Genomic DNA, 20,018 nt, shown 5'->3' with positions numbered 1-20,018 from the left:
AAGCTTTAAATAGTCAACAGCTGAAAAAAGCATAATGAGGGATGAAAAGTTGAGCATTGCAGAAAATGAGAGTCATCCACACTGTACAATCCATTTTTGAGATTACCAAAAAGAATTAAAGGACCTTTCTAAGAATGGTCCTGAAGATAACATGCATTAAAATTGAATTGCCAATCAAGATCTTTGCATAGCTTATGAGCATAAATGAGTTTGAAATGAAAATTAGGGACATGAAAAATATTATGCGATGTAAATTTATCACTTAGAACTACACTACCAGTATGAAGTACTTTGATTTTACTACCCTCTGGAGTTGTGATTGAATTATCATTGTCATGAACTTGGGTATATGTGATAAAATCATCCAAATTAGAACTGATATGGTCAGTGGACGCCCTTTCTAAAAGCGAATCAAAATTTGAGAAATGAAGTAAACAGGTTTTACCTGTAAGAAGAGCATCATGATTATTTCTTGATATGTCTATAAGATCAGCAAAACCAACTTCAACTATCTTTTGTTTGTTAAACATTTCCATCAAAGAATTGTATTGTTCTAGAAAAATTATGTGATTAGAACCAGCAGAACTAGAATCATCATTTTGAGAAATTGAATCTTCTTCATTTGAATTTGGGCAAAAGCTACAACTCTGTTATTATCCTTATTACCTCTAAATATGGGTATGAAGCCGTGAATCTTGTAGCATCTGTCAATACTATGGCATGGTACTTTGCATTGGGTGCAGTAATAATGTGATCCTGGCTTGTCTCCAGGTCTCTTATTTCCAGAATTAACACCACCAGAAGTCTGAGTCTGTTGCTTGAAATTACTAGAGTTATAACTAAAACCTACATTTTCATTTATGTCTTGATAGTTTCTAAAACTATGTGAATTTCTTCTTCTGTCCACCATAAAATCCATTGACTCATTGTTGTCGTGAAATTGTGTAATTTCTTTATGCCTTTCTTCCTGAGCAAATAGCCTGTAGGCTTGAGATACATTTGGCATAAGTGTCATCATTAAGATATTGCCCCTTACCGTAGCATAATTCTCATTGAGTTTCATCATAAAGTGTAATAATCTATATTTCTGTTGCGTTTGCTAAATCCTCTAGGTAAGGTTACAAGTACATTTCTTACAAGTACAATGAGGCAATGGATTTGCATCAGTGATTTCATCCTAAACAGTCTTAATTTTTGTAAAAAAATCTGAAAGATTCAGAGTTTCCTGTTCTAATTCAGCAAGTTGTTGTTCCAGAGAATAAACCCGAGTTATAGATGCATAACCAAACCTTTTTTAAAGATCTGGCCAAATATCCCTCACAATAGGTAAGAACAGAACACTTTTTGTTATTGTTTCATCCAGATTAAAGACTAGCCAAGATATGACTAAGGCCTCATTTGTTAATAAAGGAATGAAGCGGATTGAACTGAATGAGTCGTTATTATATCATTCAGGCTGTTTGTATAAAATATATTTTCCTGGATGAATCCATATTTCCTCTGGACGAGTCGGCAAAAAAAATCTACCTGAACCATCCATATAAATGATGTTGCTCTGGCCTTTGCCTTGCTACATTATCATATTATTATATATTATAATTACTAGTTTAAAACCCGTGCCATATTGTTTTATATATTTTTTATTTTATCATTTTTATATTTCGTTTATTATAATATAGTATAAGTAATTATTATTTAATTATTTTTATTATAATATTAAATTAGTAGCTAAAAATTATTTTATTACATATCACATTTTTTTACTCAAAAATACACGTACTCTTTCATTAAAATTGACCTTTTGACAATTTTAAGTTATATGATCGCATAAAATTAACTGTTAAGTTTAATAGAAATTATATATTAAACAAATAAATATATGTTAAGTTATAGTACAATATAATTAAATAACAAAAAATGTGCAAATTCTATCATTCGGGAATTTGAAAATTACTCTAACAAACACCCGTTAGTCGTCCAGCATCAGATTAGTCATTGGTTCAGAATTTTAATCATTCAGATAATATTGTTCAGATTTAACAAATGAGCCCTTACTCTAACAAACACCCGTTAGTCGTCCAGCATCAGATTAGTCATTGGTTCAGAATTTTAATCATTCAGATAATACTGTTCAGATTTAACAAATGAGCCATAAGTTATTGCATCTGGACCATTGTTCGTATTCAGTGAAGTAATTTTTGGTATCTCAATTACGCAATGAACAAACCCTAGCTTGTTTTTTGTTGAAAGTGTTATCGTCATCGAGCGTTTTCAATTTTTGTATCCTACGCCAGTGAATTTTATAGAAACAAGTTGAATAGACGAAGCATCAGATGGATGAACATAAAAGGCATTTGAAGGATCTAAATAGTTATGAGCGATGGTTTGATCATTTTCTGTTGCCATGATTATGAAAATAAACTAATCTATCAAGAATTTCATTATCAATTTATGAAGTTTTCGTAGGGGAATTTCATCAAACAATTACTGTTCAAAACAGATTGATGCAGATTATGAAGAATCTTAGAGAGAAACAAGCTTGAACATGATCAACATTTATGTAATATCCCATATTTTCAGATATTATTATTATTATTTAAACTTGTTTATGTAATATCTCATAGGATGTTTTATAAGAAGCCCGGTTTTGATAATTATCCAAACCTGATATTAAATTGTATCATTTTTATAGGTTACTTAGCGGCTAAGTAATCTATTTCTGGATCCGATATGGTCCAATAGGATACTTGTTACGTGTTTAAGATGCATTTATATGAATCAATCCGTAATTTAGACGCGTGTTTATTTGTGTCTTTATCGAGTTACTCGTTTTATTTCATTTTATGTGCATTAGAATGTGTTTTATATGTTTTCGAGGTTTTCTCTTAATTTAGGAATTATTTCTATTTTTCAAAAACAAACTGACCGGGACCCCACCGGGGCGTCAAAGCCCACAAAAATTTCGTTTTTATTTTTATAAAATTATACGTATTTCAAATACCCTGTATTTTTATATTTTTGAATTATTCGCAATTTTGGGAAAAATTTGATACAAATTTTATATTTTACTGTTTTAAAAATTATTCCCCGTAATTATAATTTTGGGGCTTAATTATTTTTATTAGGAAATAAAAAATACCCTAAATTGATTTTGAGGTATTTATTTTTCAGAAAATATAAATAGCCCATTAATTATTTTATTTTATTTTTATTTTCATTAAAAACAAATTTCAAGAACAAAATTCGGGGTAAAATTTGTTCTTGAACAAACAATCTAGGGGTGTAATCGAGCCGAGCCCAGCCAAATACTGTCAGGCTCGGTTCGAGCTCAATTAAAATAGTTCGGGCTCGAGTTCGAGCTCGCCCGAGCATTTAATTTCAAGTTCGAAGCTCGGCTCGTAAAAGGTTCGGTAGGCTCGAGTTCGGCTCGAAAGCTCGAATTAATTCACTAAATATTTAAAAAAAATCAAAATATGATCGGTTCGACTCGAGTTCGGCTCGAGTTCGACTCGATAAAAATAAATAATATATAAAAAAATATTAAATACTTATATAAAAATATATTTATAATAAAAAAATAAAAAATAATAGAGGCTTGATAAGGCTCGCGAACCTTACGAGCCGAATAATTTGAAGCTCGAGCTCGGCTCAGTTAAAAATTAGAAAAGCTCGAGCTCGAGCTCGGCTCGATTATTTTCGAGCCGAATTCGAATTTTTTACGAGCCGAGCTCGAGTAGCTTACGAACAGTTTGGCTCGTTTACACCCCTAAAACAATTAATGATTTTGGGAGTTCTAGGAATCCATTCTTGATGTTCTACATATCAAATTAATCCTCTCGTTGAGCCCGTTTTGTTCATACAAGTTTCATCGATTGAGGTTAGGTATTTTAGAAATTCAATTTTTTGTTCTTGAGCTTGGAATTCGATTTTGAGTTCTGGTGATTATTGATTGTTTTTGCTGTTATAGATAGCTTCAAAATGATTAGGAGAATTAATTTATGTGTATGGTTGATTTGTTTTAGTCTCCGAAATATATTGTCGAGTTATTTATTTTTAGATATTTTTATTTTTGATTTTTGGATTATACGAGAGGTTGTGGTTGATTTTGATTATTTGGATAGATTATAAACGTTCTGGGCTTCGTTTTGGTGTGCGGTTTGTTGATTTTGAGTTAAAATTGGTCGATTTCGATCATTTGCCAGATTATTCGAGCTTTTAGCCGAATTTTATGTAGTTTTCTCCGGAATCGATTATTCCATATTGATTTCGGGTGGTTACCACTTCAGTCACACTTCTGGTAATCATTCAACTGGTTTTAGTGAAAGATCGGGTGAAAATGGTGTTGAAATCGAAGGGCTGGGCTCGATTTTATCTCGCCGGCGACGAATCGGATTCCGACGAAGCTCGCCGGTTTCTGGGATGAAACCCAGATTCCGACCGAGTTCCGGCAGAAATCCGGTCATCATCCCCAACTTTGCCGCCCTTCGATCCTGTTGTGTTCAATTATTTTTCCAAAAATATGTTCTGCCTTTTCTTTTTAGAAATTATTTAAAAATCCTTTTTTTATTCTCCAAAAATCATTTCTTTTAATTTTGAAAATTATTTAGTTAATATTTTGAAATTCTTAAAATTATTTACATAATTATTTTATATTCCAAAAAATATTTCTTTTATTATTTTCAAAAATCCATATTTGTTTTAATTATTTATAATTTATTTTATTTATTTATTTATAGATTTAATTAATTGGTTAATTCATTTAATTAATTAATTTTATTTATAAATAGTTAAATAAAACACAATTATTTATAATTAATTCAAATAAATCCTTAAAAATGATTTTTAAGATTTTAAAAATTATATTTTGGTATTTAAAAATTAATTAATATTATTATTAATTGATTTATTTCCATTCAATTCTTATTTAATTCATAATAAATGAATCATTCGTCCGTTTAATACGAAACGAACACGTACAGACTCAGAAAAATATTACGCTTTCAATTAAAATACTTTTGAGACCTAATTTCTTTTGTATTGAAAGTTTGTTTGATTTGTGAGTCATTCTGAGTCGGTATCTGATCGACAAATATTGATATTGACCCGATTTCAGTTTTAAACGTACCTAGTCGAACCTTTTGACGAACCGAGTCATATTTGATTTGAATTATGTGATACGTGAGTTATGTGTTTATATGCTATGTGAATTACATTTGCATGTGAGTCAGAATTCTTGTATTTGACTGATATAATTATATGTGGGCTATCGTATGGGTAGACGATAGGATTTTGACGCGCAGTTCGTCGAGTAATTATCGTTTAGACAATTAAAATATTATTTTCCAATTATAGATACGAGTCTTTCAAGACGATCAGGACCAGATGGAATTGATGAAGATCAGAGTTGAATAGTATGGAATATTGGGTTGCAGCACTGCATGAGCAGCATGCTAAAAGATGAGTAGAATAAAGACCGTGATGCCATGAGATATCAGAATGAGGGATAATGTTATTGCGAGTGTGACTAACTATTAAAAACCAAAGGCAAGTATCCCTATCATCACTAATTCTTCAAGTGATATTTATTTTGAATCCCATTATGCAAGTATGGCTTTCCCTATTCTCATTTTAGAATCGATAAATATTTTACATATCGCTGAATTAAGTGTTTATTATGCAAGTACTCTCTCCTATTCTATGTTCAGAATAGTTAAATGTTTTACTTATCAAATTACTAAATTTATAAATGTTTTGGATTTTGAGAAAAATGATTTGGTTGCAAGTGTTCCTATCCAAGTGATTGGGGGAATAAAAATTTATAAGGGTGTCAATTATTATGACCCCTTTTTAATAAAAAGGTTTTAAGATTGGATGGTTACTGGTTACAACATAGGTGATCGAGACATCGGTCCAGCTGTAATATCTTTCAAGGCGAATATATACCTTTTCTGGCGCCCGATAGGTACCGTATGGCTGCGGGATACAGGTAATACCTATATTTACGGTATGGCTGCGGGATATCAGTGCTGTTTCGTGACTGATCATCAGGAACAACATGAAATATAATTGGTTCCAATCTAAATGGTTGTTTCTAAATTATTTTGATAATCATAGAACAAATGGTTTATCAACTGTTTCTGTTTTGGATTAAAGGTGAAATGCAGTTTTGGTTCAATTTCTGATTTATGCTGATACTTACTTTGTTGTTAAATATCAAAGGTGGTATTAGTATATATGATTGATGTTGACTTCAGTATGGGATGTTGTGAGCATCAAAGTTCGTATTGATATCTAATTTGATATGACAACAAAATAAGTATTAATTTCAAGAGTTCAGTTTTGAATAAGGTTTATGATTCAGTCCATAATCACTGTTTCATGTTATTGTTGTTTACGATAATTCCGTAAACATAGTTTTACGAGTTTTATTCTCATCAAGATTCAAAGTATTGCTGAAGCATTTCGCTCAAAAATATAAAAAGGATTTTGAATACTGAGGAGGAATCAATTCTGGGATTCCTTAACTAAATTTTATAATTCAGCAATTATGATTTTTAAACGTTCTGCTCGGATGCAGATGTCGATTTTATATCAAAACAACCATATACATGCTATAATGAACTTGCTGAGTATTTCTTTCGCTCATACTTGCCTATTTTCAAATTTAACCTCCAGTGAGGATTAGCTTGCACGGTTTTGCGGTATAATTCAAGAACGTAAAAAAGAAGCTTTTGAAAGGTGGTTGGCCCAGGGTTTGCGGACTAGTGTAAGTTCTGTTATGTAAAGTTATTTATATCATATTATATTATAGTTGTGTATTGTATTTGGGCCTAGTATACTTTTTTTCGAAGTTATACTAGCGGGTTAAGTTTTAAGGTTTGGAATTATTGAAAAGATTTTTAAAAGAAAGTGAAAAATTTATTGGTGGAATTTGGAATTCTTATTTCTAGAACTGTAACCTTAAAAGATCTTGGATTAGTTTGGGGTCATAGATGTTAAATATCTTTCGCTGGCATTTGCATTTTGATTTAACAGGTTAATTTGGATTGAGGTTTTATAATGACGACCAAATCCTCTGAACCCGAATTTGGGGGCGTTATAAGTCACAATCAATAATGGAAATCGATAAGGAAGCTAAAATCAAGCGATTACACAACCAAGAAACAAAGAGATTTGTCAAACGACATCGGAGCAAGCAAATTTCAAAGTAATTTTCAGTAAACAATAGAAGAATTTCTTGTTTTTTATCGAAGTTGTATGTATATACGAGTGTATCAACAGAAAAACTTCAGAAAAAAGTGCAGATTACACTTGTACAGAAGAATTCACAGGACAAATAATCAAAAATCACTTCGAGTTTGTCGATGATCGAAATGAAGAAGAAAATGACGATCAACACAGCTCTGATACTATGATAGATTCAGTGATCAATATCAATAAAAAACATTCTTGCATTGAGAGAAAGAATTTTTTTTATTACAAGTTAATGAATTAATATGAAAGACTATATAAAAGTTTGTATACAGCTCCACACTTAACAACTACGGGGGGAGTTGTAATATATAAGTGATGATGTCAAAGATTACTGAAGATAACAATATCATTAGTGTTCCTGATCAAAGTATGAAGTAAAGCTAAATGGACATCTGATCTAAGGAGAATAATGAACTATTACTTTTCATAATCTGTTAAGCTTGGGGTTAGTCTTCTTAACATACATGAATGTGTGTTAGGCAATTTCTCATATATTGGGGGAGATTGTTGTGCAAGACATGCCTGTATCTCAACAAGACTAAGTCATATTGATAATCCTAAGTAAGTTGTATTGTTATCTTAATTTGTATTTTGTACTTGTAACATTTAAAGTCTGTAAAAATGCAAAGGAGCAGACTAAAGTCTTTTTCCCGAAACAATATCAAGCCTGAGGATTCCATCTGGAAGAAGATCAAGAAGATCATACCTCAGAAGAATTTTGAAGAAGCTTGGAGTTGAATAAATCTATTTGGATAAAATACTCTAAGTCAGGATCTCTACAAGTCACATATTTAGTGTTATAGAGAAGTCATTCGAGAACTCCAAATGACTTATCAAGAAGTCAGGAAAGCTACTAGAGAACTCAGAGAGATATCGACAAGTCAAGAATACATGAAGATTGGAGATATCGACAAGTCATTTCTTCACTAGAGAACTCAGGGTTATCAACAAGTCTACATTCATTAGAGAACTCTGAGTTATCGATAAGTCACAGTCCACTAGAGAACTCAGAGATATCGATAAGTCAAAATTCACTAGAGAACTTTAAGTTGTCGACAAGACAAAATGAAGACATGATGCTGAGAGACCTCGACAAGCTAAAGGTTCATTCGAGAACTCAGAGACCTCTATAAGTCAAATTCACTAGAGCATTAGAGATCTCGATAAGTCATTATACTTATCAAGATGTCAAGATCTCTATATGCCTAATTGGAGATCTCGAGCAAAATTCTCAAAGTACAAAATCATAGACCAGTTCAATATTCAAGTTTAACAATCCAATCAACTGGATTGACAAGTCTACAAAAAGGAGTTTGAAGAGTGTGCAAGATCAATGGTAAAGATTAACTGATAGAGGAAGATTAAAATTATCACAGGATGCTAAAGATATGCTAATCCAGAAATGGAAGGTCTACTTTTCTATAAATAGAAATGACAAGTGACATTTTAGAACAGCTAATAGCATGTCTTATTGTACACTGTATAAACCAGCAGGTAATTGAATTATAAAGTTAACACTGGTCCTTAAGTCAGAAGTAACAATTTAGATCAAATTTTCTTGTAACACTCTCAAGGAGAAACTAAGCTCTTTATCAACAAAGAGCCTACAAATTTTGTAGCAAAATAGTCTTAATTTTAATATAAACTTAAGTGAGTTTTGAAGATTTGTATTCTTTATTTTCTGCAAGCTTAATTTCTGCATGAACACATTTTACTACAAGATTTATGTTAGTCCCTTAACACTATGACAAGAATTACAGAAGGGGGGTTGAATGGAATTCTTGAAACTTTTTCTTGAAATAAAAATGTTCTAACTCGAATATATATAAGTGTGAATTGATTAGCACAATGCAGAATAGTTACTTAAATGAATCAAAACACAAGTAATTAAAAACAAGAGTCTTTAAAAACTTTCTGGTGGATTTGAATGATTCCACCAGAGATATATATTATATATCGTGAGAACCCTGTGTGCAAAATGCTCACAGCTGCTTACAAATATTGAACAACTTAGAGTGTAGAGAAATGCTAAGAATTCTGCTTACAAATGTTTCTTTGCTTTTATCTTAATTGCTACTTCTTGGTTTATATATCACCGAGATTACAAAGTAATGAGATAGGATAATAAAATAAAAACTATCTAGTCTATTACAATGCTACTGCATTACTCTATTCCAGCATCTTTGAATATCTTCATAATAGCATGGAAATGGCAATGCTTCTTTGTTCTCGAAAACCCAGTTGAATAGGCTACCACATTCCATTTGCATCCACTCGACGCATGTGACTGTGTTGTCACTGTCAACAAATATTTGAATTCTTTATCCGTCGGGTTCATGATCATCCGTCGAGTTATTGATAATCCGTCGGGTTCTTGATCATCCGTCGGGTTGTTGATCATCCGTCGGGTTTATTATTATTTATCCGTCGAGTAGCAATCAGGCACTTGACTTCATTTCACTTATGCAGAATTACAAGACATCATCTATGTACAATTAATCAACCTATTCTGCATATCTAACTAAAGTCAACATGACTTAAGTACTACTACAGATTCTAAACAATGTGTATGCAGAAATGTGCTACAGAATTATTGTTACATAATCTACTCACTCGATGGATAATAAGTCATCATCCGTCGGGACTATATTGAGTTTTCCGTCGGGACTATGAACCTTATCCGTTGAGTGATACATAATTTCACTAAGTAAAATCTACCAAGATGTTTTGTTTATGAAATCATCAAGTACACAACATATACACAACAATCTCCCCCAATTTATGTCTACTGGAATTGTAGCCATAAATTAAGAGACACTTGATGATAACAAAACATCTTAAAAATACAACTTTTAAAAGACAGTAGATAATACTGAAAAGTGCTTCAATTAACAAAATGTACAAAGTTTTTACTTACAGTCATTTTCAAGATGCTCCTCTAGCCTGAGCAGATTTATCTAGTTCCTTGAAGGTCTGGATCTCTTTCCAAGCTTTCTGTTATTTTCCTCAATCTGATTTTGGAGCTGCCTGTGAAATTCCAGTTCATCAGATTTTGAGAGATTTTGCTTTCCTTGCATTTCCAAAAGAGTCTCATTGCTAGAGATGCTCAATTGGTCTTCTAATCTGAAAAATCTTCTCACTCCTCTGTCATCCATGAAGTCCATCAGCCAGTAGGGCCTTAGATGCACTCTTCTCCCTGTGTAAGGAATGATTAGAGTCTTTGGGAGTGCATCTTTAGCTCTAACACTCCTTAGCTCTTCAATCTTCTTCAGTACCAATCTTCTTGCAGTAATATTGAACCCAAAGTTCTTCTTGAAGGATGAATAAACTTTAATCAGTACAGCTTGGCTTTCTTGAAGGATCCTGTGAAGTGGCCACTAAATCTCCTTTCCTCCTTTGTACTTGAACACTAACCTTTCAGGTAGGTTTCTGTATGCATCAATTCCTCTCACTTCATCTAGTTCATCTAGATAGAGGTTTAAATCAGAAAATTCTTTGATGTCACACAAGTACATGTAATCTCCCTTATTGACTTTAGATTGAGCTTTGACTACTGATTTAGATTTGAGAGGTGACAACTTTACTTTCTTGACTGCTCTTGACTTTCTTCTTCTTGGCTTGTTAAGGATTGGCAAATAGAAGTCATTAATTGGTATGTTCTCCCATTCTACTGGTTCATCCTTAGGCATAATAGGTTCATCATGGATGTTCCTGTAAGGGTCCACCACCTTGATATCTTCAAATACCACAGAGGGTTTTGATGCTTGAGTTGTAGTTGGAGTGGATTCATTAGGAAATTAATTCTCCAATTCTTTATCAACAATGTCAAGTTTTCTTTTAGTTCTTTCAGCCAATTCCTTGATTCTTGGAGATTTTTTCTGTTGTTCAACTTGCTTCTTTGATTCAATAACTTCAGATGGCTGAGAAGGGATTTGTTGTGATAAATTTACAGCATGTAGCTTGGCCACGATAGAAATTTGCTCTTTCTTTTATTTAGTCTTTTTAGCATCCAGAGCAGCTTGCTTCTTTTCCTACTTTAATCTAGCCTTTTCTTCTCTCTTTACTTGAGCAAATTGAGGATGTCCAGCCACCACACAAATTTCTTTCCCATTTCTGAAAATTTTAGCAATTCTTCTTTTGGAAGCTGAATCAGCTGGATCTTTATAGAAAATAATTGTCCTTGACAAAAGCTTCTTTTCATCAGGCTTAGGTGTCTCATACACAGTATCCAAAGGGTTCTTCAATGATGATTTTGAGTAATTTACCCTTGGTTTCAGAATTGTTTCAGCCTTTGGAGATTTGATGCAGGATGGCTGTCCTCTTTCCAGATAGTTCATGCTCATCTCATTCACACTAATTTGCTTGACTTGAGAGTGATGGATGGATGACTTAACTGGCTCCTTGACAAGTTCAAACTTCTTTTATATTTCCTCATTAATCTTCTCCCAGTTGACTAAACTCAACTTCTCTTTATCAGTTGCTCTTATGTTGGCTGCTGCTGCATTGATCAGATCTATACTGTCTGTAACTGGTGGCTTTGAAATAGTAATTGAAGGCATAATTACTTTACTGATTTGAATCTGAAGTCTCTCCCCCTCACTTGGTCCTTTCTCCCCCTTTTTGTTATCATCAAGTTGATTGGAGGAGGGGGTTTGAGCAGCCACCAATTTTTGAAGTAAATCTATCTGTTAGCTTTATGAAGATGAATGGCTGTTAAAGATGCTTCCATGGCTGACATTCTTGTGTCCAAGGCATCTATCTTGGTTGACAGATCAGAATTTTTTCTTAATTGCCTCTTGATGTCAAGCATTGTAGCCTCTGGAAGTTTAGAATCCATCTTGTCTGAAATGGCCTTCTTCATCTCCCCAATATCATTCTTCATGGTATTTACATCCCTAGCATGTTGGAAGCCTTGGATTTGTTGAAGTTGCAGGGAGGCTAGATGTGCCTGAAGGAGCTTCTTGGTGCTGGCATTAGTAGTGGTTTGAAGAGCAGTATTTGTCTGATTGATTAGCTAGATCAGGGTTGTCTTGAAGTAGTGCTCATCACAGTGCTTTAAAAATGCCCATGATGGCATACCTGATCTTGAACTTGAACCTACTTCTCCCCCTATGTCCATTGTCTCATCTTCACTATCCACACTCCCATCACCAAAGAAATTAGCTGATCCACCAGTCTCATAATCCACATCACCAGCTGTAGATGGCAAAGCTGTGATGGCATCCTTAGCTCTCATCATAGACTGTGTGGTATGTACCAAATTCAGCATCCTTTCTGTATTGTCATTGCCCTGTTCAGCTAGAAGTTGATAAGCTGGAACAGGGTGAGTAAATGCCTCAGCATCAAGGGAGGTGGAATCTATAACAGCTTTAGGATGCTGAGATAGTCCCTCCCTGTCTGCATCCGGGACATTCATTGACTCACTAACAATGACATCCATCCTTATAGCTCTAGTACCTGCATTTTTCTCATTTTCTCTCTTTTGTTGCATCAAGGTCTCACCCTGGCTCCCCACCCTCACACCCTCACCTTCACCTACTAAGGTGGGACTCCTCTCACTTTCTTTTGCCAATCCTGAAAAAATGGATTGCATAGTTTCACTCATTTCCTCTCCTTTTTCCTGGGAGCAACCCAGACTCTCACTCAAAATACTCTTCTCTCTTAATCCTAAGAGTGACTGTACAACCACTAAATCTTCTGCACTTGAAATAAATGAAGTTTAAAGCTGTGCAGAGATACTCGACGGATGAGTGATATCCATCGAGTGAGTGGTGTTGCTATCCGACGGATAACTACTGTTAAGCTTATCCGTCGGGATACAATCACTACTCGATGGATGAGCAATATCCGTCGAGAGAGTAGAAATGAATGAACTGGGAATTGAAACTATTGTTGACTCTGTGCTGATTGAAGATATTTTGGGCATAGATGATATAACAGTTCCTGAAAGAATTGGCAAGTGAGCCAACAAATCATCTAAAAGATGATGCTCACTTGTATTAGATTTTGGCTTCCCCAACAGAGTTAAAGAAGGAGAATCAGGAATTGATGTGTTTATCATATCCACATCCAGAGAATTTGTTGGTGAGTTTGGTGTTTGAGATGCTTCTATGACTAGAGATTTTGGATGTGACTCCACATTTATTGGAGCCACATCAAACTGAATTTATGAAGGTGCAGTGACTGTGTCTGTTGCACCAGTTTGCACTGTGTGTGTACCCTGTGCATCCCCAAAGGTTTTAGATTTCTTCTTTCTGGCATAAGTTTGGGGTGAGCTTGTGTCCCTAACCCTCTTGGCATGTGCTTTTGGTTGAGAGCTTTGTTCAATAACTATATCCTTTTGGGAGGATGCAGCTAGAAATGAGCTTATATCCTTTTTAAGCACTGCAGTTTGTTGGGAAACTGTAGTGTGGCTAGGCTGGGATCCACTCAACTCTCCAACCTTATTCTTGGGGTTCCTTTTATGTTCACCCCTTCCCTCACCTAACTTACCCTCCTTCACACTCCCCTCTTTGGCTTTAGTGGATTTTGCAACTGGCATCTTTTGAGAGATACCAGAGGGGACTTTCTTTGATTTGGGTTTGAAAATTTTTGCAGTTTTGGTAGCTTGGGTAGGCAACTGTTTGGTCATTGACACAGTTGCCATAGCCACACTGGAACTCAAAGAAATTAGTGAGGTTGGAATAGTGGTAGGGATAGATGAACTTACCTCACTTACCTGAGGTGCTTGCATTACAGGAAAATAGAACAATGGCACATCCTTGTGTTGATTGGCCATGTTCAAATCTGCAATGAGCCTTCTCTCTTGAACCCAACAATCTAGTTTGTTGTTAGGGTTCTCAAGCACAATCTCTTCACAGAGGTGGTTAGCTAACATCATAAAGAATCTAGCATAATACATATTTTTACCTCTTTTATTTAACTCTCCTAATTTAAAGCCTAACTCAAACAAGACAAGGTCACTGAAATTATAGAATTTATCTGTAACTAGCATGTAGAGCATGTTAAGCAATGAGATATTGACTGAATCAAAATTACTGACTTTACCTGAAAAGACCTTTATCACAACATCACACATAAAACTCCATTCTTTCCTAAGACCCATTCTCCTAATGTCACTTAACTTAGAAGTGGAAAGAGCATAGTTCATGGAATTAAGCATATTGATTATATCAGTGTCAGTGTGTAGTGAGGTCACAGTGTTATCAGGTATCTTGAAACATGATCTTATAACATCACTATTAATACAGAACTCTTTACCTTTAATGGTGAGTGTGATTGTCTAATCTGTTGAGTTATAGGTAGCAGTGGTCCACATCTCTTCAACAACTTCACATAAGATTGTGGGTGATTCCAGCATGGCATAATTGAGCTTGCAATTCTTCACAAAGTCCATCATCTTGTGATAGTCACTAGATTGCTGAATACCCTTGTTCACTAGTGCAGTGAAATTGTTCTTCTCATAAATGAACCCAGTTTGAGACATAATCTTTACAACAGGTGCCATTGTTAGAGAATAAGAGCTTGAAGAGAAAGAGAGTAAGTGCTTTGAGAGAGAAGGAAATTAGAGCAGTTGAATTGAGAATGATAAAAGAAAAGCGATTGAAATGAAATACGCTTTGATACTATCTCAAAAATAACTGTTAAAAATAATAAAGTAAAATAAAGTAACCAATAGAAATTGCCTAAAATAGCCATGCAAAAATAAACTGTAAAAATTCCACCCATTATCCGTCATGTTATGCTTACAAACTGTAAGTATACTCGAAGGATAATGTACAGGGAATTAACGGCTAAGATTAAGACAATTCGACGGATGAGGATAAATGGTTATCCGTCGAGTCATAAAATATTCCAGAAAAATAATTGATTTTTATTAGCAAATAGTATACCAACGGATGATCAAACTCGATGGATAAAGATCATCCATCGAGATGTAAATTTTGACTTAGCCAAAATTTCATCCTAGACTGAGAAATCAATTAAATTTCTTGCTGCATTTCAACTTGCAAATTAACTCATATAGATTTAGGAATAATTAAGCATACCTAACTCACTTACCAACCTTGAAAAGGTGGATTCATCCAATGGCTTGGTAAAGATATCTGCAAGCTGCTTCTCACTTGGAACAAAATGTAGCTTCACAGTACCATTCATTACATGTTCCCTTATAAAGTGGTACTTGATATCTATGTGCTTTGTTCTTGAATGTTGTACTGGATTTTCAGTGATGGCAATTGCACTTGTGTTATCACAGAAAATAGGAATCCTCTCAACTTGCAAATCATAGTCTAGCAATTAATTTTTCATCCATAATATCTGTGCACAGCAACTACCAGCAACAATATATTCAGCTTCAGCTGAAGAAGTGGAAACTGAATTTTGCTTTTTACTGAACCAGGACACAAGCTTGTTTCCTAGAAATTGACAGGTTCCTGTTGTACTTTTTCTATCAATTCTACAACCTGCATAATCTGCATATGAATAATCAGTTAGATCAAAACCAGAATCTCTAGGGTACCAAATGACAAGTTTTGGTGTTCCTTTGAGATATCTGAAAATTCTCTTAATAGCTATTAAGTGAGATTCTCTAGGATCAGCCTGAAATCTAGCACATAAACATGTAGCAAACATTATATCTGGCCTACTAAGCTGTTAAGTACAAAAGTGAGCCAACCATGCCCTTATAACTTGAAATATCCACAGATTTTTCAGTAGTGTTTAATTCAAGCTTAGTTGCAGTGGCCATGAGAGTTTTTACAGATGTGCAATCCATTAGATCAAACTTCTTTAAAAGATAAAAAATGTATTTAGTTTGACTAATGAATATTCCATCACTAACTTGCTTAACTTGTAAACCAAGAAAGTAAGTCAGTTCTCCCATCATACTCATTTCATACTTACTTTGCATCAATTTGGCAAACTTTTTGCAAAGTTTCTCATCTATAGAGCCAAAAATAATATCATCTACATAAATTTGAACAAGTATACTAGAACCATTGACATTTCTAAAAAATAAAGTTTTATCTACAGTACCTCTTATGAAGTGATTTTCCAAAAGGAACTTTGATAAAGTGTCATACCAGGCTCTAGGTGCTTGCTTCAGTCCATAAAGTGCTTTCAAGAGATAATAGACATGTTCTGGAAAATTTGGATCTTCAAAACCAGGAGGTTGACTGACATAGACTTCCTCCTCCAAATCTCCATTCAAAAAGGCACTTTTGACATCCATTTTATAGACCTTGAAATTGGCATGGGCTGCATAGGCTAAGAAGATTCTGATGGCTTCAAGTCTTGCAACAGGAGCAAATATTTGATCAAAATCTATTCCTTCTTGTTGACAATAGCCCTTAGCAACCAATCTAGCTTTGTTCCTGACTACTATACCATTTTCATCCATCTTGTTTCTGAATACCCATTTGGTGTCTATTGGATTCTTTCCTTTAGGCTTGGGCACCGACTTCCATACATTATTCCTTTCAAATTGGTTTAGCTCCTCCTGCATAGCTAAAATCCAATCAGGATCCAACAAAGCTTCTTCTACCTTCTTTAGTTCTTCCTTGGAAAGAAAGCTGCTGTATAGACATTCTTCTTGAGTTGTTCTTCTATTTTGAACTCTAGAAGAAACATCACCAATTATTAGCTCAAAGGGGTGATCTTTTGTCCATTTTCTTTGTTGAGGTATATTAGCTCTGGATGAAGAGGCCTCATTATTGTCTTGATGTGTGATTGAGTTTTGATTGTTAGAAACTCCCCCTGAGTTTGTGGATCTTTGAGTTGAGAAAGGGGAACTTTCTATAGGTGATCTATCTTGATTTCCAGCTTCCCTTGATAACCCGACGGATGGTGAGTTTTGAGTACCGACGGATGAAGCTGTTTGTCTCCGACGGATAACACAGATTGCCTCCCGACGGATGAAGCATTATGCAACTCGACAGATGTTGAGTTTTGTGCTTCATTTGTAGTAGATTTTTCTGCATTATCCTTAGATACTGTTTCTTGATCACTTTCATCATCACTATCATCACTAACCATCTCCACATTGTCGAATTTGAGGCTCTCATGGTAATCTCCATCTTGCAGTCCTTCAATCTTTTTATCATCAAACACAACATGTATTGATTCCACAATAATGTTGGTTCTTAGATTGTAGACTCTATATGCTTTACCAATAGCATATCCAACAAAAATTCCTTCATCTGCTTTAGCATCAAACTTCCCATTTTGATCAGTTTGATTTCTCAGAATATAGCATTTGCAGCCAAAGACATGAAGAAAGTTTAGAGTTGGCTTCTTGTTCTTGAATAATTGATAGGGAGTCATGCATCTTGCTTGATTAACCAGAGAAATATTTTGAGTGTAGCATGCAGTATTAACGGCTTCAGCCCAGAAATATTTTGGCAGTTTAGATTCTTCAAGCATTGTTCTTGTAGCTTCAATAAGTGATCTGTTCTTCCTTTCCACTACTCCATTCTGTTGTGGAGTTCTTGCTGCTGAAAACTCATGCGGAATCCCATTTTCCTCACAAAATGCTCTCATGATAGAATTCTTGAACTCAGTTCCATTATCACTCCTGATTCTTCTAACCTTGAAATCAGGATGATTATTGACTTGCCTTATATGATTGATGATTATTTCACTAGCCTCATCTTTAGACTTTAGGAAATATGTCCAAGAGAAATTTGAGAAATCATCTACAATTACTAGGAAAAATCTTTTCCTTGAGATGGACATTGACAGGTCCAAAAAAATCCATGTGTAGCAGTTGCAAAGGTTCTTCAATTGTTGAATCAAGTTTCTTCCTGAATGATGCTTTAATCTGCTTCCCTTTTTGGCAAGCATCACACAGTCCATCCTTAGAAAACTCCACTAGAGGAATGCCTCTAACCAGTTCTTTCTTTACTAGCTCATTCATGGTCTTGAAGTTTAAATGGGATAGCTTCTTGTGCCATAGCCAACTTTTATCTTGACTTGCTTTACTGAGAAGACAAGTAACAGATTCTGCAATAGATGAGTTGAAATCAGCTAGGTACACATTTCCTTTTCTCGCACCAGTGAGAACCACTTTGTTGCTTCTTTTATTAGTCACAACACAGGCTTCTGAGTTGAAGGTTACTGAGTTGCCTTTATCACAAAGTTGACTGATACTCAACAGATTGTGTTTGAGACTATCCACTAAGGCAACCTCCTCAATGATGACATTGTCCTTTGAAATCAAGCCATATCCCACAGTATAACCCTTGCTGTCATCTCCAAAATTAATACTTGGGCCAACTCTCTCCTTAAACTCTGTGAGCAGGGTAGAATCACCAGTCATGTGACTTGAACAACCACTATCCAAGTACCAAAGATTCTTTATGTTTCCCTGCACACATCAAAATCAAATCAAGTTGATTTTGGTACCCAAGTTTCCTTAGGTCCTTCCTTGTTAGCTTTCTTTTTCTGTTTCTTAGGCTTTATCTCATTTGACTTGGGGATATCAGATTCATCCTTGGTCATTTGAGTTGGGCCTTTGAAACCATTCATTGCAACAGAATTGTCATGCATATTATAATCAACAGGGAATGGCATGCTATTAGTAAACATGTTATTCCAGTAAGGCATGCTAAATGGCATTTGTGGCATACTAAATGCAGCATAATAAGGATTAGGTGCAAAGGGCATGTTAGCAAACTGTGCATTCATATTCTGTGTAGACATAACATTCATAGGCATGGGAGGCATGACATTCATGTTAGGAAAGTGAGGTGGCACAGACATGGAAGTAGGCATGGCAGATTCGCAATTAATAGACATATGATTTACACTACCACACTTGACACAGATTTTTCTAGGAGCATATTTATCAGGTGTGTAGTTATTGTGTTTGTTAATCCCTACTTTACCATTTCTATTTTTTTTCTTTTTAGTCTCTGTTTTTACCTCAATCTTTTCAAGTCTGTCATTTAACTGTTTGACAGTCATGTGACCAACATTAGCCTTTTTCCCTTTCTTAACCTGACTCGATTCTCCTGAAACAAAGTTCTTGGAAATAGAGCCATACTTCTCATTCATCTTAACAAGTTTGGCTTTACTGATAGGCTTGCTAACAGCCGACGGATGATGATTTTCATCATTCGACGGATAATCCTTTTTATTATCCGACGGATGATCCTCATCATCCATCAAGTCTACCTCTGTTAGCACTCCATCTACCAAATTTGGTTCTAGTTTCTCTTTGTTCTTTTTCCAGGCTGCATCACAGAAAGACTCAATTCCTTGAACTTTGGTGATTTGAGCATGAACATGCCTAGATGTTTTCCATGCCTTAATCACCTCCTGTTCACGCTCGAGCTGCTTCTTTAAAATTTCTTCTTTCTTCAAGGACTCAGTTAATTCCTCCTTGGCAATCTTACACTCAATTCTTAACTTTTCAAAATCGATGAACTGAGACTCAAGCACATTATTTCTCTCACTTAAAAACAAATTGTTTTCTTTGATTTTAGAATTTTCTTTAGTAAGAGACTTAAGTGTAACAGGCAAATGATATAACTATGTAGACATGTCATTTATAACTGTTAGAGTATACTGAAAATATTTATTTGAAGTATGTACATTTATTTCTGGCCAGTTTATTTGAGAATCATTTGAATATTTACATGTTGTCTAATATTATATATTGTGAACAATCTAGTATCAAATGGGATACAGAATATTAGATTGTTACATACGGTTATATAATATAATAAGGTTCACAGCACAGGTGGTGTTGGACAATCCACTGG

Source organism: Apium graveolens, chromosome 8, assembly GCF_009905375.1.
Source record: "Apium graveolens cultivar Ventura chromosome 8, ASM990537v1, whole genome shotgun sequence".
Lineage (NCBI taxonomy): Eukaryota > Viridiplantae > Streptophyta > Magnoliopsida > Apiales > Apiaceae > Apium > Apium graveolens.
Note: the sequence above shows the minus strand (reverse complement) of the source record.